The sequence below is a fragment of the Propithecus coquereli genome, unplaced genomic scaffold (genome assembly GCF_000956105.1).
Source record: "Propithecus coquereli isolate 6110/MARCELLA unplaced genomic scaffold, Pcoq_1.0 Scaffold25, whole genome shotgun sequence".
Lineage (NCBI taxonomy): Eukaryota > Metazoa > Chordata > Mammalia > Primates > Indriidae > Propithecus > Propithecus coquereli.
The window spans coordinates 4,768,580-4,794,464 of record NW_012148063.1 but is presented as its reverse complement, the minus strand read 5'-3'; positions in this window follow the sequence as shown (position 1 = coordinate 4,794,464).

Below are 25,885 nucleotides of genomic sequence, written 5' to 3'. Positions count from 1 at the left end.
ATTGATTCCTTTAATAGTTTCTGTTGCCTTTTTCGTGATTTTAATTTTGTGAATTCTTCTTCATGTCTTAAGTAATAGAATATCCTTTACTATGCATCTTTAAGAATTTTATTAGGTGGATTTCTTAGGCATCGGATTCTTCAACTTGTTATATTTGCTTATAGCAGATTACATTCCCATGTCTTTGTTATTTTGCATTGTGAGCTCATGCTGTTTTGGGGCCTTATCTATGGGACTCTTTTGCTGCCTAGGTTGAATCTGCGCCCTTGCAGGAGATTTTCTGTTTGTTTAAGCCAGATACCCCAGGGCATTACTAGTCTGGAACTGCTTTTATACTCAGTCCTTTGCTTGAAAGTTTGCAGACCAATTAATAAGTGTAAATTCAAACCTGAAACCTATGTGAGGGCAGACCATTTTGTTAATAATTCTAGAGATTTATTTTGTATTTTTATTTTTTGGTCTACTCAGGCTAAGAGAGACAGACTAAAACAATATAATGTATGCTGGGATATGCTCCACAACCCCAGAAAACTGGTATTGATAGAACCACACAGTTTATTCAGATTTAGTCACTTATATACCTACTTTCAGGCCTGAAGGACTTATTTTCCCAGCTACTGGGAGTTCTACCCACTGATAGCTGAGGCCTGGGAATTGTCCTCAGCTGAAGGTCAGGCCCCTTTCCCAGGAGCAGCCTGCATCCAATGGGGTACAAAGGCGGGACCCCTTTACGCCAGGTGAGGATGCCTCTGAAGGGCCATCCAGCCTCAGAACTCCCTGTGGGGTTGGCCAAGGCCTTGCTGCGATTGCGCGGCAGTCCAGCCTCTTCCTCTGCCCAATCCTGCTCCATTCCTCCCCTCACAGGCATCGATCCTAACAGCAGCCCTGGCAAACCATCTTGCATGCTCAGCTGTGCCTCACAGTCTGATTTCCCACATTATGCAGCCACAAATCGTCACCTCCTGTCCTTGCTTATGTAATAAAGCCCCTGTCATATCATGGCCAATCCCCACTCGCTTCTCATTTCTTATTTATCTCTGAAAATTTCCCTGGTGGTCTCATGAGTTCAGCTTTGCATTAAAGGAATGTTTTCTATATTTATTTCAATATTTTTAGATGTTTTATAGCGATAGGGTTCTTAAATTATATAGATCGCCACAATGCCAGAACAGAAGACTGGTATGAGGGCTTCCGATGGGACTGCTTTATAAAAATATTATTATTATTGCCATTAATGATAATTATTGTTCTTGCTGTGAAAGCAGCAATTTATGGATTCTCCCTGTCTCTATTTTGTGGATGATTTCCTTGCCTGTTGGTGGGTGATTTTTGGATACCTTGGCCCCTCAGCCGCGAAGCCCTCTCAGCCCCAGAGGACAGAGGACGTGTGCTACGCTGACTGCGCTGCCTGCCCGCCGTCGCTGGGGGTAGAATGTATGCCCCCTCACTCTGGTTAGACTCAGGTAGTCAGCCTACTCTGTCTTTTCCAAAGCAGAGGGAAAACCATGAGTATTTTTCTAAGAAATATTAGTACCCCCCCAAAAGTATACACAATTAAAAGTCAGTTTTATGGAGGCATAATTTGCGTGTAATTAAATGCACCCATTTTAAATGTACCTTCTAGTGCGCTTTGACAAATTTATCCACACACATAACCAACCACCACTACATCAAGACATTGACATTTTATCATTCTTAAATTGTTCAACGTGCTCTTCCTTGTTAATGCCCCTGAAACCCGTGGCCACTGGCAACCACTGATGTATTTTCTGTCGGTATAGATTACGTGTATCTTTCCTATCTATTCTATAAATGAAATAGTACAGAATGTATGCGTTTGAGTCCACCTTCTCTCACTCAGCGTAATGGTTTGGAGATCCGTCCATGTTGTTGTGTGTATCAGCCGTTCATTCCTCTTTACTGCTAAGTGGTTTTCGATTGTGTGGATGTGCCACGATTTGTTTATCCATTCCCCAAATTTTCTTAGGAACTCTCCTTTTCTCTATTACAAAAGTTTGGGATTCCAAAGCCCTTAACCTCTTAGATATCATACAGTATTTCTGAGATGAGATACATCGAGCTCCTCTACATAACTGGATTTTCACTTTTTTCTAAGAATAAACATCCAAATCAAATGGGACAAAACAACTGCAAAGATATGTGTTCTTGAGGAGACTCATACAAATATTATTTTGATTCAGTAATCATTATTATCTTTAGCTAAGTCTGCTATATTTCTACCTACTTGATTATGCATGTGTATCTGTGATTGGTGCCAAATGTTTTTTTTACAACTATTTTCTTCTTCATTTTCCTTCCTATTTCTTACTGATTTTAGCCCTTCCAAAATAAACATGATAAAATCTTTCTTACTCTTGCAAATCCCTTTCTTCCCATGACTTCCATTACCCCTCCTTCCCACCTGTACTCAGGTGAGGGCTGCACACTCGGGGTTCCCCTGGGAGGACAGGGAACAGGATGTAAGAGAGAGAAAGGAGGAAGGCAGGGAACTGTGACAAAAAAGTAGAGCACCAATTAGAGAAGACATGAAAACGTTCTCACCTACCGAGGGCAGAGGCTTCGGGAAAATATTACTCAGCGATATACACAAGGAAAGAAGCATAAAACTAACTCCAATGTTTCTTTTCGTTTCATATTAAAAAAGCTACATAAAAATCTATTATACAACCATAGTTATGTTTATGAAATATAATTTGGTTATGAGCTGTGGTCTCTAAAATACAAAGAGAAAAGGAAAGGGTCTCTCCGTTTCCACCTCCTCATCTCGCATCTCTCCTCCGCAGGCTGAAATGTGGCTCCGCCCACAGCATCTCACTGGATGCTCTGCCCATGTCCACCAGTGGCCTCCTACTTGCCCGATCCAAGCTGCTCTTTAAATTCTCCTCTCTCTTGTTATCCTTGCAGCATTTGATAGTCTTGACCAGGCTCCCAAGAAGCTTCTTAAAAGATTATTCTCCCTTTATTTCCAAATCATTTTATTTAGCCTCAATGGTAGGATAAAAATGGCCCCCAAAGACATTCATGTCCTAATTCCTAAAAAAGGAGCGGTGTGTCTTTGCAGATGGAATTGATTTAAGAATCTGAAAATGGAGAGAGTTCCCTGAATTATCCAGGTGGGCCCTAAATGCAATCACAGGTGTCTTTAAAAGAGAAAGGTAGCGTGGGATTTGACAACACACACGTCGGATAGGCCATGTGAAGGCAGAGCAGAAAGAGATTTGAGAAGCTGGTTTTAAGATTGGAGTAATGTGGCCACAGCCAAGGAATGCCAGCAGCTGCCAGAAGCCAGAAGAGGCAAACAACAGATTCTCTCCTAGAGCCTCAAAAAGGAATGTGACCCTGTTGACACCTTGAGTTCAGTCCAGCACCGCTGAATTTGGGCTTCTAGCCTTCAGAACTGTGAGAGAGTAAGTTTCTGTTGTTTTAAGCCAGCCACTTTGTGATGATTTGTTACGGCAGCCGTAATTAACCGATACACACTCTCTGGCAGTTCCTTCTCACTTTTCATTTCTCCCTCTACTCTCCTTTTGCTTTTTGTTTGTTTGTTTTTCAGGATACCCAGATAGCAGTGAGAATTTAAGCTCCTGGTCTCCTTCAACTTCTCTTTTTCTATATTGTCTTGCCTGAGTGTCCGTGTCTTAGCCTGTGAATCCTATGAGTTCCTAAATCAGTATCTCTGGTCACAGCATTCCACGTGCCAGGTATCCAGCTTGTGGACTTTCCAAATTCTAAACCCTCTGCTCACTGTTTCCATCGATTTAATAGGATGTGAGTTAAAACATATTGTGCAGAAGAAGGTTTTTAGGGTTGAATTACCTTGGGAATTTCTGGGCTAAACAAAGTGAAAGAATGTTACTTCCTTATTGTAGGACTTCTCCTTGACTTGTTATGGAATATTACTTGGGAAATGGCTCTTACAGTGGTGGTTTCATTGTGAATTAAACCTCAATTCCTGTCCTGGGAGCTTCTTTATGCATGAGCTTTGTCTACAGATGGTCCAACCTTCTCCATCCCACTTCCCTGTTCCCTACTCTCTGCTATAGCCACCCTTCTTCTAACTTGCTGCTCCCGATGGGCTCAGGCTTCATCCTTCTTCATGCCAAATTCTGCACTTCAATTCGAGTCCATAGTCCAATTTGTGAGGCTATTGGGATTGAAACACGTAGAAAATTTTCTTCTTTTTTTCCCACTTTGCATTGATAGTATACAGTGTCCAATCAAGTCCAGAGTAGGAACAGAGGGGCTCTAAATTTGAAAGTAATAATGACAATCTTACACACCTAAGTCTCTAGAAAAATACTAAGTCACTGTTTCATTAAAAACAAAGCAAATGCAATTCTTAAAAATGTGATTAGCTAAAGTAACATCAGGGAAGATAGATTTGGAGAGCAGATTTGAAATGAAACTCATCTACACATAGGTAGGCCATCTGCCTCTCACCAGACTTCCTTGGCCTCCCAGCCATTTGCAGACACCCACTGGTGGCTGTGAGACTATTCAGGGATCTTATAATTATCTTCCCCTGAGCAAATGTACCACACTCAAGCCCAGCTGCCTCCTGGCCTGAGTCTGCCTGTGATGGTCTCTGGTATTCTTAGCTGCTATAGACCTTACCATGAGGATTTCCAACCCTGCACCTTTAGGGACTGTGAGGTAGTAACTGGACCCTTGAGCTATTTTCAATATTTTAGAAAGCTTAGTGGGAATCTGCAGAGAGGCTGTGATACTACACATGGAGTCACCATCTGGGGAGGAGGAAATCATTTTAAATCAGTTGTACTAATATAAATTAGTTTGGGGTGGTTAAAAGCTCTGATTGGCAATTCTGCATGTTGTCAGTGAACACGAGTGATGAAACAAATTAATCAGTAAGCAATAAGTGTTTTGTGGTTAGTAGACAAAAATTTGTGAAAATGTGCATCCTACTGAGGAATGTAATAACGGTGACCCTTGGTGGTGAAAAAAATTAGGGATTACTGCTGTATATCTTTCCGGGACTGTCTTTATACTAATTCTTTCTCAACCTAATTACTCACTTTCTGCTTTACTTATTTTTTAATCCTTTCATAAATATTATTCTGCCATCTACTTTCCTCCTTCCCTCTCCTTTCTTACCACGCAATGTGTGCCCAGTGAGTGATTTACAGCACTGCTCTGAAGTCCTTCTTAAAAACGATGCCATAAAGAGCACAGCTCTTAAGTTACAACAGTGATTCAGCTTCCACCGGCACGTGGGAAAAAGCTCACCTTGCATTGGAGCAGCTCTCCTCCTCCGAATCTTCCAAGACCAGCAACCCCCCCAACATCCCCACCCCCAAATACGAATTCTGCTTTAGTCGATGAACATTGCCAAGGGCAGGAGCCTTTCTCCTTTTATTTCTTTTGCGTCCCTGGCAGTACCTGGCGCCATTCTGAGAATATGGTATGATTTTCAAGGATATTTTAAACTGACATAAAATTGTCTGTATAGAACTTAACATGACATTAAATAAGACTGGGCAATTAATAACTGATGTAGAATGACTTTTTATTCAACATAACACACTCACTCACCAAAGTCTTGGCATTTGTCTGGGTGGGTTGAAAAGGCAGCAGAAGACAAATGCTTTTGTTCTGGTATAAATTTTGGGATAAGCTAAGTTTCTTAGTCTATTGTCTGCTGCTATAAAGGAATACCTGAGGCTGGGTGATAAATAAAGAAAAGAGGTTTATTTGGCTCATGGTTTTGCAGGCTGTACAAGAAGCATGGTGCCAGAATCTGCTTCTGGTGAGAGCCTCAGGGAGCTTCCAGTCAAGGTGGAAGGGGGAGGGGAGCAGGAGGTCACAGGCATGTCACATGGTGAGTGAAGGAGCAAGAGTGAGAAGGAGGAGTGCCAGGCTCTTTTAAATGACCAGCTCTCGTGTGAATTAATAGAGTGAATCAATTATTACCCCGAGGAGGGCACCAAGCCATTCAGGAGTGATCACCCTGGTGAACCAAACCCCTCCCATTAGGCCCCACCTCCAACATTGGGAATCAAATTTCAAGATGAGGTTTGGAGGGTACAAGTACCCAAACCATAGCAGTAAGGGACAGCATGAACATGAGAGGGTTTGAAAGGATGAGAGGGTTTGAAGTCAGTTATATCTGCGGCCTGAGCTGCAGGACTGGTGGGGCGGTGAGCTGGTTATATCTTCAGTATAGTTGCAGGTTTGAGGAAATTGAACTGCAAGTTCAGCTCACAACAGGGCTAACTTTAGTATGCAGCTTGGCGTGATCAGACACTTCATTTATTTTCCATGTTGCACAAATAACATTACAATACATTAATGAAAATTGAAATGAAAGAAAAACTTTGCCTGTGATTCGCCATTGCAGTAAATGGCCATTTTCATTTTTTTATGTTCTATGTTCTCTTACCAAATGAATACATTTTGTGTGGTTATAGCTATAATGTAGGCACAGTTCCATATTCTGTTTTTCATTTAACATTTTATCACAGCCATTTTTCTATGTCATGACTGCAGCCCAAGGCTTTGCAGCCTGGAGCCTGTGTTGTATCTAGCTTTGCCATTTTCCCTAAGGAGGCGTCAGACAGATCTGGGTGAGGTCTGTCCTTCAGGGTCAGCAGGGCCCGCCCACTGCCCACTCTGGCTGAATGCTCGGTAGGGGCTTACTTTATCATGGGGACTGAGGGGTGGGGGACCAGGGTCCTTGAATTTGCATGGAAAGATCAACTTTTCCATTTTCTTTGGGCCCTTTTGTTGGAGCTTGCTGGGGTTACAGTGCCAATGGGCCTGACGGGCAGATGGAGAAGAGAGAACTCGGACCTTGGGACTACTCCGCTGATCACCAGACATGGGCCTCGGGAGCACAGTAGCCTGACCACCGGGCCAAGCAGAGGCTCGCGTTGCCAGGAATTCTGTGCAGCCAGGGATGGGGGCACATGTGGAGACTCAGGCTAACTCTGGTCAGCAGAGGAGCCCCGGGGACCTGGTGAGTGTCTAGGGCTGATACAATTGATGAAGCCTTGGGAATCACTCTCATTTTTGCTTATTTATTCTAATTTCAGTAAACACTTGCACAAACCATTTGATTTATTTACTCCGGATCCTTACTCTGCCTCCTTCCAGAAAAGATTTGAGATGCCTTGCCCCAGATACCACAGGTTCAGTAATTCCAGCTTGTGTATCAGCATCTGTGCCCATTTATGTAGACCTGTGTAGTGTGGAGTGCATAGAAAGAAGAAGAAGAGCTGGGGAAAGCCAAACAAAGCTTAAGGAGGGTTGTAAAATACACACAAGGAAGCAGGTGAGCTTGGCCATTATTTTTTAGACAGGACACACCAGGAATAAAAAATACACAGCCTACTATTCCTCTGAGGAAATGATGCATGAAATAAATGTTATTAGTGGCCCAGGGGGATGCTTTTCCTTATTTGTTAATGTACCTCATGCTGAAAATATGCCAAAAGCTGTCAGCACCGGGCGGCAGAATTACAAGAAGCCTTTCCTCCCGAATATTCTGTTTTGTGGAAGGCGCATTTGCTCCTCTCTTGCAGAAAGCCTCCACCGCAGTGAAGTCTACCTTCCTTTTTCTCTCTTTCCGTGTCTTTTTATCCCTCTCCTTCTTGGCCAGCGTTTGACAATGGAATGCCTTTCCAGGATGAATACAACATTTTCCCCAAGAGCCTTGAGCACTTCCAATTTACCCCGAGAGCATCCTTCTTGCCCTGAGTGAGGAGGCGTCATTCTCTTGCTTTCTCAGTTCAGGTGATTCTGTAGGAAAAAATGATCGCAGCCAAGGCTTCAACAGGGCGAGGCACGGATTTGAGTAACCCTAATCTTTCCTCGTGACAGTGCTGGCGCATTAGCACAATGCCTGCCTGTCAGCAGGGAAATAATCCCACCCAAACACATTGCAGAGATTTGGAGGGTGTCTCCTCAGTCTTATTAGTCTAGCAGAGGGAGAGAGAGAAGTGGGGGAGGCAGCGAGAAGCGCCGAACACCTGGAATTCGTTCACTTGGGCTGACAGTTTGCAGCTCGATGTTCTTCTCCCTGTCTGATAACGCTTTGTGTTTAATGCTCTCTAATTGTGCTTGCACTTCCTCTCTTCTTTCCATCTTTCAAGGTTTGTGCCCAAATATGGCTTTATTTCAGCCCTAATTTTCCACTTCATTTCAGATTCTCAATCCTATGGGTTGGGCAGAAAAGGCAGTTTGCCAAGTCTGGGGCAGGACTTGTGTCTACAGGAGTGGGTACGCACCTTGCTGCTGTGTGTGTGTGTGTGTGTGTGTGTGTCAGAGAGAGAGAGAGAGAGAGAGGGATTAGAAAGATTCTCTAGTAAGTACTTTGGTGCCTGCTTCTTCAGTAACGACGGTAGTGGTTCCATCAGACAGACATATTCTAGTAAACTCAGGGTCATAGCGTTTATCTGGACAGTCACCCATTTGTCTGCATTAATTCAACAAAGATTTAGTGATCACAGCTATTAAGTGTGCTGTGTGCTCGATTATCAAGTCTTTTCTCTTGGATTTGCTGTTTCTGCCCCGGATTTAAAACAGTGCTACACTCATCGTCGATGGTCACCAGGTGATGATTAGTTTTTCTTTAACCATCCAGTCCTTTCCTTTGCAGCCCAGGAATTACCCCGTCATCGTAACTCCATGTTCTGAAGCGAAGTTCTCATAAAGAACGTGCCTCAGCCTTGCACGACATGGAAAACTCTAATTAGCTATGTGCAAACGTTCACTTGGGGGTTGATCAACTTGGATCTAAATCCTGGGTCTGCCATATTTTTATATGTGACCCCCTTGGACAAATTGCTTGGCACCTCTTAGTTATTATATGTGGTTTTGCACATATGATAACTCAATTCCAGCTGTTGTTGCTTTTATGCCACTATCTCTGGTAATTTCTCCACCTCCTTCTCTTTCCTTTCACGTCACCAATCACTTCTCCACGTGATCCTTTTGCTGTTTCTAGAGTTTGGTGTTTCTCGTCCTTAGCCATTGGCTGGTAAAGTACCAAACAGGCACCCAGTAAATACTTATTCATGAATCAGCTCTTGAATCTAGTTTCCCAGGAGTTGATAAACTGGGATTCTTCTCCAGTTACTTACACAGCTCGGTGGTTTCGGTGGCTGGGAATGGAACAAGTACAAGGTCCACTAAAGGATTAACAAGAGATTGGCTTTCTGTGGTGAGCCTTGAGAGAAAATGTTGAAAATGTTTATTTTTTAATATTATAGGAAATTGCTGGGCTTTTTGCAAGTATAATTCCATTCCCTTTAGATATTTGTTTTGCAACCTACTCAAATATTTTTAGAAAATAAATTATTTTAATTTAAAATAATTTTCCCAAGTGGATTTTTTTCTTTTCTAAAAAAACCAAAAACAAATGAATACATTATTATGGAGAATGTGGAATATTTGAATAATCAAAAGTTATGGATCTGATGGGTATAGTGCTTTAAGTGTTATTTTAATATTTCCATCAGTAATGTGTGTATTGTCTTTGGGTCCAACTTATAGGAAAATGTACAACCGTATGTGTTCCCACAAGTACCCAGTTGTTCAGGTGTAACTTTTGCATCTGCTGTTGTTTCCAAATATTTGCTATAGTTCTTTGGAGTCAAGGTATAGCTGGGTGAGCTTATTATATGTTAATATCCTTCCCAGAACAGCATATCCAGGCTTTTAGTTTTTTTTTTTCTTCTTCCTGTTATTACTTGTGTCATCCTTTTCAGGCTAATTCTGAATTCTGCTGTATCTTGTGTTAACTGGCCTAGTTAAACTGAACTTGATTCTTAGAATGAAGGGAGATTGTGCTTTTGCTACATGTAGTGGCATCTGCCTAGCATCTCCTATTCACTTGAAGGGATTTGGGGAAGCTTATAGGAAACGATTTCCAGTGGGACATCACTTCCCCTTAGCTAAGCTGAATTTCTTTCCTTGGCTATCTTTGTGACTTATTTCTGCCCTCCTCATAGTTTCTCTGAGCCTTGACAGACTGTGTAATTATTTTTATCAGCGCATTTTCACTTCCAGGTTGTTAATAAATATAATGAAGAAAATTAGCACTAGAGGATTAACTATAATCAGATTCTTAAGGCAGTAACTATTAACTTTGTCCGAGGCTGAGAAATGACCATTGATTTCTGCTCCTTAGTTTCTGTCTCTTAACCGGTTCTAAAAATCCATGATGGGATTTTCCATTTTGCCTTATGTAGTCAACAAGTTTTCCCTCAAAAAGTCACTAAAATCGTTTGGAAACCCAGATTTATTCTGTGCACTGATTTTTCCCTCATCTACCTTTTTAAAAACACCTTTTAAGAAAATCCTCTAAGCTAAACAATCACAATCTTCCTAATAAACAAAGAATATATCTTTATTACAGGAAACTTATTTCTGGCAGATGTGTTATAGCATCATAGTTAGTATCCCCATATCCCTATCCCCTTCCCCAATGGCTGAAGAAGTTAAGACTGGGGAAGGCCTGTCTTGTAACAGGATTCCAAAGGGGGTAGTTTGTGTAGTACTAAATAAACCCTGGGCTAAGGAAGCAGAAAAGTGGATTAATAGGCATCACGCTTTCCCCAAAGATAGTTAGAGATCACTGCAGCCTAGGGCACTTAGAAAGTTGGATTTACTATGTCTTTAAAAAGATTTCTGAAAAGTCATGTGTATATAATTTTAAATTCTGCAGCATCAGGCCTGTATTTTTAAATCTTTGTCACTTTTTATCTAAAGACATCCCAACACGGGTTCCTGGGTTTAGAAAAAGAAGTGTTTGGGCTGGAAACAATCTTGGCATGGCTTTATAACAAGTAATATCTCTTTCTAGGCATCAACATGAATTTGAATTAGAGCCCAGAGACATTTCCAGTGAGGTATCAACCCAGGGACAGACACAAATATATGGCTTAAGTGCAGCCCTTAGACCGAATCCAAACTTCACCGAACAAATCCCTTTATTAAAAGGATTTGTTCTGTTACATTTGGATTCAGTCAAAAGGCTACACTCAAGGATTCAGAAAGCCACATGTGGTCCCAAGACCACAGGTTCCCCACCCCATTAGACCTTCTATCAAGCCTTTCCCTTGAATCATGCTTCTCCCTGGTTTCTGAAAGAATTAGAGAACAGGAGCTTTTCACCACCTCTTATTTAGGGGCATGCCAAGAAAACCTACCCAGTCTGAGTCTCATTTTCTCCAGCAGGTGGAAGGCCACAGCATTCCTGGTGCAACCAGTTCTCCTCTCATGTGTTAGCTTTGTGTGGTGGCTCTGAATTCTTACCTTGGTTTTACTACAGAACATTGAGGAGCTGATATGTGTCACTCTTCTCAGAGCCTACAGGTTCAGGAGTAGCTTGTGACTGGACTGTGGAATCCTCCAGTCTCTAGCAGATGGGACGGCAGTGACAACCAATGCTGTGCGCTCATCCATCCACGCATCTATCCTTCTTCTGATCTATTAAGACCTCCTTATAAAATTGCTGCGTATGTGCTCATGACCTTCTCTCAGTAAAGTTTATAAAACAACTACTTTGATTTTATTAAGAAAAGGAAAGAAAGTAGGGTTAGAAAAATCAAGGAATTTATTCTCCAGATCATGACAGAAATATAGTGAAGAGTAGAACGATGCCTTCTGAGTTGAGTCCCAGTGATCTACTGCCTGGGTATTCCTGGGTTTCCTTCAAAAGATGTTTGCTGTGAGTATGCCACTATTCCTTCACAGTTCTAGAACTGGGACGATACCAACTCCATGACAGAGTAATAAGGTGTTGGAGAAAATTACTAGAAGAGTAATGGAGATCACCGGTCAAATCCATACACATCTCCTTTCTGTAAAGTAGGTGGTGAGGCCCTAGAACCTACTTTATTTGTTTATGTGTGAAACTTCCCCCAAAAAATTTCTTTGGCAGTCCTCATCTGAGACTAACCATTCGACACTCCTTTATGACTATCATAACCTTGTGCATGTTCATATTTAATAATCAGGTATGTTCTTAGGGACTCTGGAATACATATTATAGATTAATAACATTGCTGCCTTGGGTTCAAGATCCCTAAATATGTAGGTCGGCATCCTCTCTCTCTCTCTCTCTCTCTCTCTCATTCTCTTTCTCTCTCTCTCTCTGTCTTTTCCCTCTTGATCTCTCTCTAAATATGCAACTAAATGAACATTAATCCAATATATGCAGTTATAAGTACATCTAACTAATACAAATCATGGCTGATACAGCAAGTCATCCCTCCTCTGTTATGGTAGTCTTGTTGGATAAGGTGAGGGGTCTGACACATAGAGATGATTTCTGGAATACAGTAGCCAATAAATAATTGTTAACGGAATAAGAAGGCATTCATTTTAGATTTGCTTAACAGGGATATATGGAATCTTCCGATCTCCTCTTTTCTGCTTATGCTCTATGCTTCCTCATTCCTAAAACATACTCAGTGGGCTGAGGGAGAGTGATTTTTGATCTGTGCTGATGGCAGTAAATTACCATGGTGAGCACTGTTTTGAGAACTTTACGTTGTCTTATTGGCTCAAAAATCTGCAAAGTCTTCATTATTATTTACATTTTAAAGATGAGGATGTATGGTCAGAAACTGCTTAAGAAATTACAGATAAGAAGTCACAGAAATGAGATTCAAGCCTAGACTGGCGTCATTCCAGAGACTGTGCTCTTCCTATCTTGCTACTTTCTCTCTGTGCATCAAATCCCAACATCTCAGGTGTGCATGTGTGTTTCTATGAGCCTGTGGGTGGTAACGGTGGAAGAAGGAGGGTGAAAGAGAAGAGGGAATAGTTCTTTCTGCTGTACTCTGATTCTGTGGTCTTTCCCATGATGTAGGGGAGTTGATGACAGGAGACACATTTGTCCTGTGTCAGGATCTACATTAGACTCCCAACCAATCGTCATATGGATTTCTTGAGAGTTTATTACTATTCGTTGTATAGACATGCCAGAGCACCTCATTTCAAATGATGGTCTGAGTAGATATATAAGGGATGGTATATATCTAGTTTTAATTCTTCGTCTACCTGTTTATCATATGGTACTTTAGTTAATGCGTTTGCATGTGGTTTTGTAAATTTATTTAGAAAATTTTTGTTTGATGGTATTTCCTTCCCTGTGGTTATAGCAAGACCTGTCATACTATATCATGTCTTTCTGAGCCATGGGTGATTTATTGTATCTGTACTGTTTGGAATTTTCTAAAAATGTTCAGACAACCTTACCAGGGTTGCAAAGCTATTTCTGCCTCTCTCTCTCTCTTTTGCTGTCACTCTTTTTCTCAGGAGGGAGACACAGAGTTGACTGTGTGACAGGATGAGAGTGGGGGAGGTACACTTAGTCTCTGTAAAGTTTTAGTTCACAAGGAAAGAGAATTGCTTTAATTAATGTGTCTCCTAGGAAATCTGAGATAGAGTGGGACAATCTCATCACAATCAGAACTGTCCCCTACCTAATTAGTGAACTATTAAAGCAGAATTGCTTAAGTCAACCAATCTCATGTTCATAATCAAATGTGCACCCCAAATTTGTATGCATTCTGACCTGGCCTTTCTATTCTTAATTTATTCTGGGGTCTGGGGTGAAAATTACTTCAAAAAGAACTGCCTTCCCCGAGAAATACACAAGTAGGCCTGGTGCCACATTAGTTAGCTGAGCAGATTTGTGCTATTTTGGGACTTATCTTTTTCCCCAACATCAGTCCAAGATGTTTTCATCAAAATTTCTTGGTTTATTTTCTTAGCTTGATCTTAAAGCAAAAGCTAGAGTCTCATAAATTTAGTAAATATTGTTTAACATGTAGTCTGACAAAAAGATATGAATAATTCTTATTCTCAAATTTTTTGCCCCTTGACATAATTTATTAAATGACTCCCATTTGTAATAGAAATTTATAGTTTTGAGTAGAGCCTTAGCATTTTTTAAATGCTTACACATTGAACTGTTTCGATTAGTTAAAAAGGTAGACATCTCAGGATAGTAAAGTCCTATGAGATTTTGAAGTGAATGACTTTCCTCCAAATCATAGGTCTGCTCAGTTAAAGTATGTCAAATTGTAATTTGACATTTCTCCTTCTGGTTTTAGAAGCAAAAAAAAAAAAAAAAGTGCTATTGAAATAAAAACTAGTAGTGAAATTTTACATAACAATTTATGAAGTAAACATTAAAGTTTAGTGTAGATATGTTGGGCTGCAAAACAAGTCTTAGCTAATTTAAGAAGATTAAAATAATATCAAGGATCTTTTCTGATCACAATGGTATGAAACTCTAAATCAACAACAGGAGGAGAATTAGAAAAATCATAAATATATGGAAATTAAACAACATAGTCCTTAGCAAACAAAGGGTTAGTGAAGAAATAAAAAGGGAAATCAAAATATATTTTGAGAAAAATAAAAATGGAAACACAACATAGCAAAATTTAGGAGATGCAGCAAAAAGCAGTTCTAACAAGGAAGTTTATAGCAATAAATGTCAACATAAGAAAAAAGAAAGATCTAAAATAAACAACCTAACTTTATATCTCAAGTAAGTAGGAAAAAAGAAAGGAAAACAAACAAAAACAAAACTAAGCCCAAAGCTAGCAGAAAGAAGGAAATAATAAAGACTAGAGCAGAAATAAATGAAATAGAGACTAGAAATACTGTAGAAAAGATCAGCAAAACTAAGAGTTGTTTTTTGTAAAAGCTAAACAAAACTAACAAACCCTCAGATAGACTTAGAAAAAGAGAGAGAATATTCAAATACATAAAATCAGAAATGAAAGAGGAGACATTATAACTGATAACATAGAAGTATAAAGGATCATAAGAGACTACTATGAACAATTATATGCCAACAAATTGGATAACTTAGAAAAATGGATAAATTCATACAAACATACAACCTACCAAGACTGAATCATGGAGAAATAGAAAATTTGAACAGAATAATAATGAGTAAGAAGATTGAATTGATAATCGAAAACCTCCCAACAAAGAAAAGCCCAGGATCAGATAATTTTGTAGGTAAATTCCACCAAATATTTAAAGAAGAATTAACCCCAATCCTTCTCAAACTACTCCAAAAAATTGAAGAGAAAGGAACACTTCCAAACTCATTTTATGGAGTCAGAATTACTCTCATACCAAAGTCATATAAGGACATCACAAGAAAAGAAAATTATAGGCCAAAATTCTTGATGAACATAAAGGTAAACATCTTTAACAAGATACTAGGAAACTGCATCAAATATCACATTAAAAAGATTATAACACTGTGATCAAGGGGTTTTATACCTGAGATGCAAAGATAATTCAACATAAAGAAATCAATAAATGTGATACATGACATTAATAGAATGAAGAATAAAATTTGTATGATCATCTCAATACATGCAGAAAAAGTATTTGATGAAATTCAGTATCTTTTTATGATAGAAACTCTCAAAAAAGTAAGTATAGAAGGATGTCTCTCAACATCATAAAGCCGCATATGACAAACCCACAGCTGACATTTTACCCAACAGGGAAAGCTAAAAGCTTTTCCTCTAAGATCAAGAGAAAGACAAGAGTACCTATTCGAACCACTTCTACTCAACATAGTACTGGAAGTCCTAATCAGAGCAATTAGTCAAGAAAAATAAATAAAAGGCATCTAAATCATAAAGGAAGGAGATTTACAGATGACATGATCTTTTATATAGAAAATGCTAAAAATTCCATCAAAAAACTGTTAGAACTAAGAAATGAATTCAGTAAAGTTCCAGGATGAAAATCAACATACAAAAATTAGTTGTTTCTATGCACTAATAGCAAACTATCCAAAAAAGAACTCTAAAAAAAAAAAAAAAATCCTATTTATAGTATCATCAAAAAGAATAAAATACTTAGGAAAAATATGACCAAGGAAGTGAAAGATCTGTACACTGAAAACTGTAAGATACTGATGAAAGTAATTAAAGAAGACATAAATAAATGAAAAGATATTCAGTGTTCATGGACTAGAAGAATTAATATTGTTTAAATGTCTATATTGCCCAAACTGATCCTGTAGATTCAATGCAATCCCTATCAAAATTCCAGTAACATTTTCATAGAAATAGAAAAAAAAAATCCTAAAATTTGTGTGGAATCACAGAAAGCCCCAAACAGCCAAAGCAATCTTGCGAAAGAAGAATAAAGTTGGAGGCATTATATTTCCTGATTTCAAACTACATTCCAAAGATATAGTAATTTAAACAGTATAGTACTGACATAAAAACAGACACATAGACCAATAGAACAAAACAGAGAAGATAGAAAGAAACCAACACATATATATGTGGTCAATTAATCTTTGACAAGGGTGCCAAAGAATACACAATGGGCCCAGGAATACACAATGGGCAAAGGACAATCACTTGACATTGGTCTTGGCTATGATTTTTTGGATATGACACTGAAAGCACGGGCAACAAAAGCAAAAAATGAACAAGTGGGACTAAATCAAACTAAAAAGATTCTGCATAGCAAGGGAAACAATTAACAAAATAAAAAGGCAACCTATGGAATGGGAGAAGAGATGTGCAAACCATGTGTTAGATAAGGAGTTAATATCCAAAATATATAAGGAATTAATACAACTCAATTAAAAAAAACCAAATAACTCAAGTAAAAAACGGACAAAGAACCTGAATAGACATTCCTCCAAAGAAGACATAAAAATGGCTCACAGGTGTATGAAAAAGTGCTCAGCATCACAAATCATAATGGAAATGCAAATTAAAACCATAATGGGATATCACCTCCTACATATTAGACTGGCTATTACCAAAAAGACAAGAGGTAACAAGTGTTGGTGAGGATATGGAGAAAAGAGAACACTTGCACACTGTCAGTGGGACTATAAATTGGTACAGCCATTATGGGAAATAGTATGGGGGTTTTTAAAGAAGTTATCAATAGACCTTCCATATGATACTCGCTGGACTCTCACTTCTGGGAGCATATCCAGAGGAAATGTAATCAAGTATCTTGAGATATCTGCACCCCACGTTCATTGCAGCACTATTCACAATCGCCAAAATATGAAAACAACCTAAGTGTCTACCAACAGAATCAATAAAGAAAATGTGATGTGTGTGTATATATATTTAATATGTATACATATGTGTATGTATACACAGTGGAATCTTATTCAACCAAAAAAAAAAAATCTTGCCATTTGTGACAACATAGATGAATCTGGAGGATATTATACTAAGTTAAGTAAGTCAAACACAGAAAGACAATACTGAAAAATTGTATAATTTCACTTATATGTGTAATCTGAAGCAGTGGCACTCACAGAAGAAGTAGCGATAAGAACAGGGGTTGCCAGGAGCCAGGGTTTAGAGGGAATAGGAAGATGTTGGTTAAAGAGTACAAACTTTTTTTGTAAGTTGAATAAATTCTGGGGATTTAAGGTACAGCATGGTGACAATAGTTAATAATATTATATTCTGTGCTTGAAACTTGCTAAAAAATAGATCTTAAATGTTCTCACCACACACAAAAGTACCCATGTGGTGAGGGATGCGTTAATTAACTTGATGGTGGTGATCATTTCATAATGTGTGTACATACCGAATCATCACGTTGTACATTTTAAATATATGCAACTTATTTAAATAAGTCTGGAAAAAAATTACCTTAAAATAAACATCAATCCCTTAAACAACAAAAAAGTTTATTGCAGAATAAACTTTTATATTCTTTATTTAGCCACTATTTATTGAGTACCTGCTTTATTTTAGGTACTACCCTAGGTGTCCGCACCTGGACCATGAATGAAAGCAAAGTCTCTGATCTCCTGATGTTTGCATTCTAACTGGGGTGGAGGAACACAGACAATGAATAAACAAAATGTATCCTGAGTCAGGTGGTGGTGACGGATTAACACATAAGGTTGAATAAGAGGCGTGGGGGAGGAAAGGGGCTATTTTATGAAGGGTGATCAGGGACACTTGAGAAGACACCTGTTAAACATATTCAGAACATTCTTAATTTGTAGACACTCGGTTCACAAATTAGAGGCACTTACGTTTAGCAGGTCCTACCACTCTTCCAGCATAAATGACCGTCCTATCTGTTTTTACCAAAGGGCCAACCAGTTCCCTCACCTTGGTGCCCGCCCATTGAATGCAGAGGTCTTCCTATCCTTGAAATCTATAGTTTCTCCGCCTCTCACAGAATCACAGAATCACAACTCAAGACTTTGGTCCTAGAATTGATAAGTGCTCGCATAAAACATTGTTCACTTCCATTAAATCACAGAAAGTCAAAATTCCAGGTAAATTTCAGCTTCCCTTAGAGTTACTTATTACCTCTAATTTTATACATTGTTTCATTCATTTTTCTGTACACTTCTCATGAGTCACTGAACTAGCCACACAACTGTAAACTCTTTTCAATACATCAGCAAATCTATCTGTCCAATGATTTCTCAGAAGGTCTTCCTGTTCCAGGCGGACTGATGGTTCTCTGGGCCTGATGTGCACCTGTCCTCTGGAGTCTTCCTTGGGCGTTCGTTCCTCCCAGAAATTCCCAGAGCCTCTCTCTGTTGTTCCTGTGTCTTCCTGTGAATCCCGTGTCTTCCTCTGTTTTGGTTTATGTCTTGTTTGGTGAAGCACAGCCTCTAGGAGCACACTAGGATCCTATGAATGTATTTGTGCCATCTGAAAATATTTTTATGCTATACTCACACTCGATTTGTATTTGGCTGAATTAGACTTCGAGGTTAGAAATAACGTTCCATAGAATTTTGGAGGAATTTCTTTATTGCCTTCGGGCTTCCAGTGTTGCTTTTGAAAAGTCAATTACTACTCATATTCCTGATCTCTTTGCATGTGGCCTGTTTTATCCCCCCTGGAAATTTTTAAGATTCTTTTCTCTCTCTGGTGTATATTTCAAAATAATTTCAAAATTATATAAATAGGTGAGGGTATTTTTTAACTTAGTGGGATGGACTCTTGATGATATTTCTCAATGTGGAAATTAATATCAAGAACTCTTATTAAATCTCCCCTCTTTTCTCTGTCCTTTCTTTCTAAATTCCTAATATTTAGATATTAGGACATTCTGGATTGATCTTCTAATATTGTGTCCTTTTTTTGTTGGCCATCTCTTTGGCTTTTTATTCTACTTTCTGGGAGATTTCCTAAGCTGATTTTTTGTGCCATCTATTGATACGTTTTCTAATTTTCTGCCATCCTAATTTACTGTCTAAAGCATTTTTCCTAGTCACTAAATATTATTTTTATACCTTACTATTCTTATTTTATGAACTAATGTCTCCTCTTATCTGAGAATATTTTTGGAAGTATTTTTTCCCTTCCTCCCTGTATCCATTATGTCTTTATAACAAATCCCCTTTCAACTTGTTTGGTTTTGTCTCTCTTTGTCTTTCTTTCATGTTGCAGCTTCCCTCAAATGCCTAGTGATCCTTTTTTGTCCATTCGTATATAAAGGCAAAGCACTGAAAAATGTAGGATTCTCACTAGTGGTCCTCACTCTAGGGAGGTGGGGTGGGGACCCAGGTTTTCACTGGTGGTACTCAGAGTGTTAGTTTCTGCCTCTTTTTTCTCAGTGTCATCAGTTCCCTCAGAGAGAAATCCTCCGATCTTCTGCCTGCAAAACGTATTCTGGAAGCCAACTGGGGAAGGGTCTGAGACCCTCCTTGCTCGTGTGCAGGCTTGCACTCTTTGCAGAGATACCCCCTGCAAACCCTGGCCCAGAGGTGCCTGGTGCCCCTGAGTCTAGAGAATACTCTGTTCCAAGCCCTTTCTAAGAGTCCTCTGCGAGGGCAGAGAGAGGATTGCCCGGGCATAGAATTCAGTGTGAAATATAATTCCTTTTAGAACATTATAGGATAAGCTCCATTATATTCTTGTATACAGTGTTCCTGGTGAGACAAGAGACACCCATCCAATTCCTGTTTCTGTGACCTGCTTTTTTTTCCCCCGAAGGCTATTGGAACGGTCTCCTCAGTTTGAGTGTCTGATGGGATTCTATGTGCTTGTGTCGAAATTTATTCTGCTGGGCTCCTCCGTGGGTCCTGTCATCCTGGAGACTCATGTCTTCCTACAGCTCTGGGGAACCTTTGCTGCATCGTTTCTTCAGTGTTCTCCTTTCTGTTTTCTTTGCTCTCATTCTCAAATTCCTCTTAGCTAGACATTTCATTTCTTGAAGTGATCAACTCTGTCACTTATCTTTTACCTCATATATTTTTTTCATTTCTTTTTTTGTTCTGTGAGAGAATGATTTTCTCTTTTAGCCATTCTGTGAGATTCTTTGTTTCATCAAACCATTTTCTCTGCCCAGAGATCTTTCTTGTTTTCATATACATTTTTTTCTGTTTCTCTTTCTTTTTCACGCCATGCTGTTTTTGTTGGGCAAATGAACATTGTCTTAATGTCTTTGAGGGTACTAATGAGAGGCTATTGTTCCCCTCTTCTTTTGTTTCTTTACTGATTTTGTTCCTATATATTATGTTCTATGTTGCTTGTCTTGTCTTTCTCCTTCTTGTCCCGTTCTTCCTCAAGTTACCGGCTTAAGAACTAGATTGAGCAACTGCAAAGTTGCCTGCAGTCCCTGTCTTGTATGTGGGCACGGCTTGTGGACCAGTGGCTTTAGACGAAATAGTGAGGTGGCGATTCAGCTCTGATACCACTGAAATGAGGGTGGATTTACTTTGCAACCAACATCCATGCATTCCTTCTTTTTATTTAATAAAGAGCCATCCATTTATAAAGGGACGGTGGTCTTCAATGCCTGGCTGTCAGAGATTCTACTTGCCAGAACAGGAGTGAGGAGGAAAGAAATTCGCTGCTGTGTATTCTGAGTTTCAATTAATCTTCCTGCCTTCAGGCTTCATGCCCTATTCCCACTTTCTGTTCCTGGGGCTCGGAATGCTGAGACTCTCCAGGGTTTTGCAAGGAAGCTCTCCCTCTGCTATTCCAGCCTTCTTCTATTTCTTCCAATTTTTCTGGTATTTTTACTTTTATTGCTAAAGTGCATAGGATGCTTTTTAAAAAAAATCATACTTTCGTGTTATCTTGACAATAATTCTTACAGATTTTTAGGTGAATTATTTTGGATTTTCTAGACCTATAGTCTTTTTTTTTTAATTTGTCTGTTTACTAAGCACAGAGGTCAGTAGAGTTGGTCCTTTATCTACTGTTGGCAAGTGGCCTTTGTATACTTTATTACAAATAAAACAATCTTTAGGCCTATAGTCTATATTTACAAATGATAGCTTCAATTATTGATGCTTATGCATCTTTGATGTTTTTCTGTCTCATTACATTACCCAGAACTTCCAAAACAATAACTAATAGGCTAGAGGAAAAACCTTTTCTTTTTCCTGATTTTAATGTAATGTTACTGGTATTTCACTCATAAGCCTGGTGTTGGTTTCAAATAGGTATTGTTTTTCTAGCTAGCTATGTTATGTTCATTATGATTTCTTGTGGCAACATTTACTTGGGAAAAATTATTATTGACTGTATAGAGTTATAGAGTCAGGAGAAAAAAGTGGTTTCAACTAAGTCCTAAAACGTTGACTCGCGTGGGAGCTGCAGGAAAGGAGAGGAGAAGGAAAGTCGTGCAGTGAGGGCCGCTGGGCGTGTGGATGGGGAGACAGGCATCGCGGAGATGTGCTGACTTGCTGATTCATCTGTGGGATTCAAGTGTTCACTGATCTCCTGGGGCTGACAAGCATAACTTGAAAATTAGGGCACCATGTTTTGATCGGCTAGAGGATAAATAAGGAACTGAAATCAGTTGTTTGAAGGAAATATGACTACAGGGCTTGCGTTTGATCAGCAATCTTCACATTTTTAGGTGAATGCAAGTTATCTGTGTAAAATTCCTTGTTTGTTCTTGGTAAATTTTTTTTCTTAACGAGTAGTAACTTTCTTTAAAACAGGATTATCAAGCCTCGGTTCATTAGCAGTTTAACCCCTGATAATCCACATCTGTGGCTTGTGCCAAGAGGGCTTCTAGGACTTCTTTCCTGGATACTGGAAGGTTCTATGGGGCCAAAAGATACTATGCAAATCCGATAGCCACCTCCGTTCAGTATCACTCACATTCGTTATTTCCAGGCTGAGATATGGGATATCCAGGGCGAATACTCAGATATACTTCTTTCTCCCTTTCTTTAGACTTCCTCGTGTTCTTCCCTGGTTTTCCTGATACTCCTTTCTTTCTTGCATTATCGTAGCTCTGCAGCCTGCAATGGCTGCCTTTTATAATCTAAACCGTGCTCGTGTTTGACCCAAGCTACAAAGGGGAAGCTAGTTGCATTGTTAAGATAAAACATACAGAAATATTATTTAAAAAGTTATCTAGGCTCTGAAGAAATTGTTTTTATTTGATTCAACCAAACAACCATACTTACAACATCCCGGAACAGTCCAGAATTGAGTGTTTTTGGCTTGGGGAAAGAGGGAAGGAAACAAAACAAAACAAACCTCCTTTATAGCTCAAGTAGAGCCTCGGCCCTCCAGCTGGACTTGGGAAGAGGGACACCTTGACATCACCATAGGAATACAACCCTCCTTGGGCTATTGCTTGCCAGATTCGTTTCCTGTACCTTTTACTGGGATCATCCAGCAGTTGGCGATTTCCGTGTGTTTCTTAACAGGCGGGGAGCATGTGAACCGTCATGCCCATGTGCAGTTTCTGCTCGCCTCTTTGGGTTTCCCAGCATGACACATGCTGAAAAGGGACACGGAGTGCGAAGTTTCCCAGGAGCGGGTCGGGGGCCCAGGCTACCATCAGACAGGTTTTCTTTAGAGAAGCAGCAGGTGAGAAGACGATGCTCACTAGTTCCTCCCTCGTGCAGCCTCTGCCTCCACCCTGCCCTCCTCAGAAGGCTGAAAGCCCGTCGCTAACTCTGCATGTCATTGGATAGTCCCCCCTTTTCATTTTGCTCCGGGGTACAAAATGCTGATGCAGTTGAGATCTTGAAGTAAGTGATTTATAACGAAAATGGCCCTGTGCAGTGAAAGGTCTATGAGAGATGGGAGAATTTATTTGCTGAGTTACTATGCAAATTTCACAATTAAATCTTAACTCAGCTCCTGAGGGAATATCAAGGATTACTGAAGGAAAGGGATTTTGACTCAATTTTTAAAAGGGAAGGGAGCAAAGAAATAGCAGAATACCCTACAGTTTCTCAGCTCCGCTTCGACAAGCCAGTCTCGCAGTGGGAATCACTACTGAGAGAATCAGATAGAACAGGGAACAGGGAAGATGTAATCAGGGAAAATGCAAAGGAACCCACTTTCTTATTTGTAAAACTGAATTAATGAATTTTTAAAAATGTGCGTTGCTACAGCACATTGTCCAGGGGGAAATACGTTTGGAGACACACAGCCACTGCCTGTTCCTTTATTCCTCCCGTGTGTGTGTCCTGATCCCTTCCCTCTTTCTGCATGTTATCCACACTCCCTGGTCGTGGTGAGTTCAGCCTTCCTGCATGGCCCCCTCCTCCCGCCCAGCCCCTGCTGGCCGCCCAGGCTCTCGCAGCCAGGCAGTTGTAGCAAGAGACTTCTGTTTTGACAGGCAATCTCTTGGGTCTCTCCGCTGAAAAGGCCAAAGCTCCCAATGCAGCTAAAATCTTCGCCTTTAAACAGCTTCTCCTGTCCCTGAACTGCATGCAAATGGGAACAGTCTCAGAGCAACATCGCGCTCCCAGGCTTCCTTGTGATTTTCTCAGCCCCGAAAAACCATTGCTCTGTGGAAGGCTTTTGAAGGACACTCTTCCCTCATACCTTGGCCCACAGACGACCACGGGGCTGTTCTCAGAGCCCAGCTCCGGCCGTATTAGGCAGGTCTCCACACAGGAGGAAAGGCCCTTCCTCCTTTTCCCCACGTACAGCCACACCGGCTGGAGGCAGCTGGCTTGTCCTTGCTGGCTGGTAAGTGACAGTGCCATGACAACAACCCTAGCTCATTAGCTCGGTTTCATCTTTAAGAGGGAAGCAGATTTCCGATCCCAGGGAAGAGTGTAGCAGCCAGCCCTATACTTAGGCTGGCTGTGGGACATCTTGCAGAGTGACATAGGAACGTGAGGTTGAAAATTCCCACTGTTTTAGTTTCTCTCTTTGAGCCCCTTCCCTGATAGAAGGGGCAGCAGTAAGCTCGCTAACCTGGATAAAGGCTATCAACTTGATATTGGTGTTATATTGATATTAATTTTACATTAAAGAACATTAACTGAGACATTATTTATGTTAATAGCAACAAATTACCATCAAAAGCTTTCCTTGTCCTGGCGAACACAATGAGCAACAAGTAATGAGTACCTTTTTTTGCAGCATAACTTTGAGATGGAAAAATTCATAATTATGTCTTTACCACCATGCAGATGGAGACTCATTCTGTGGTATTACTGTTAAGCAGTTGTACATTTCAAAAAAGATATTAAACACTGAGCACATCGTATAGGTACTTTTTTTGTTACCATGTCTATGTTATATTTCTATTAAGAGACTTATTTTTTCAAAGCGCTTTCATAAATACCCTCTTTGATACTTCTCAAGGCCCTTTGAGGCAGCTGGGACAGGCAGTTGTAATTCGTAACTTACATGTGGTAGAGTATATTTCTCTGTATAACAAACCTCCTCCCTAGACTACTGCATAGTTAAAAGGAAGTGGGATTGTGTTGTCTCTTTCCGAGGAATGAATACAATTGGTGGGAAATTCAACACACATAGCAGGAATCAAAGACTTTCACTGCAGGAAGGCACCTACGGTGTAGTGTGTTTGTGGGTGTTTACCAGGCACCCATCCCCTTGCCATGTCACCCAATCATGGCGCAGTGGATCTCCCCACCCACAAGACACTTGTAATGACATAGAACTTTCTAGTCTTGCAAAACACACTGGATGGTAGAATTATTATTTCTTGAATTGAGCCTCCTTATAATTTCTGCTCATTGGTCCACATTCCTCTATTTTACCTCATGCAGATCAACCCCTTATCTCATGTATTCCACAAATATTTATTGAGCATACACTAGGTGCCAAGCATTTTTCTAGAAGCAAGGGATACAACAGTGAATAAAACAGACAAAAATCCCTGTCTTCAGGAGACTTGCATTCCAATGGCGGAAGGAGGTAACAAAACAGGCACCTTATGCAGGAAGATAAAAATTATAATGCTATCGAGAAAATGTGACAGGGAAGGGGATTGGCAGTACTGGGTTGAAGTTTAAATAATGTGCTGAGAAGGCGATATTTAAACACAATCCTGCAATAAGCGCGAGAGTGAGCCAGCCATGTAGGCACCTGCATGAGGAGCATTTCAGGCGGAGCCAGCACTTTGAGGAAAGGATGGACCGGGAGTGTACGAGGGACTGCAAGTGGCCTGTGGCTCAGGTGGATGAGTGCGAGGCAGGAAAAGACGCTGGGGTGGAAAGTCAGGTGGCCTGGGGCAGGTGCACAGCACAGGGTCTGTGCGCCTCTGGCTCTCACCGAGAGTGGGGTGGGAAGCCACAGGACGTTTTTGGAGAAGTGCCACAGCCTGGCCAATGGTGTCAAAGGAGCGCTGTCTCTCAGGCTTGGCATAGATCTGGGCAAGGAAGGTGGGTCAGGCAAAGGCCAAGGAAAGAGACCAGTTGAGAGGCTATCGGAGTAACCCAGTGACTTGGGAGCAGCGGGGATGTTGACAAGTGGATACATTCTGAAAACAGAGCCATCAGGATGTGGAGTAAGACAAAGAGAAGAGTTAAGGATAACTGCTGGGTTTTTAGGCTGAGTAAATAAAAGGATGGAGCTACCGGTTAACTCACATGGCGACCGAGGATTGTAGGTGAAACAGATTGTGGGAAAAGAATAAGGAATTTAGTGATATT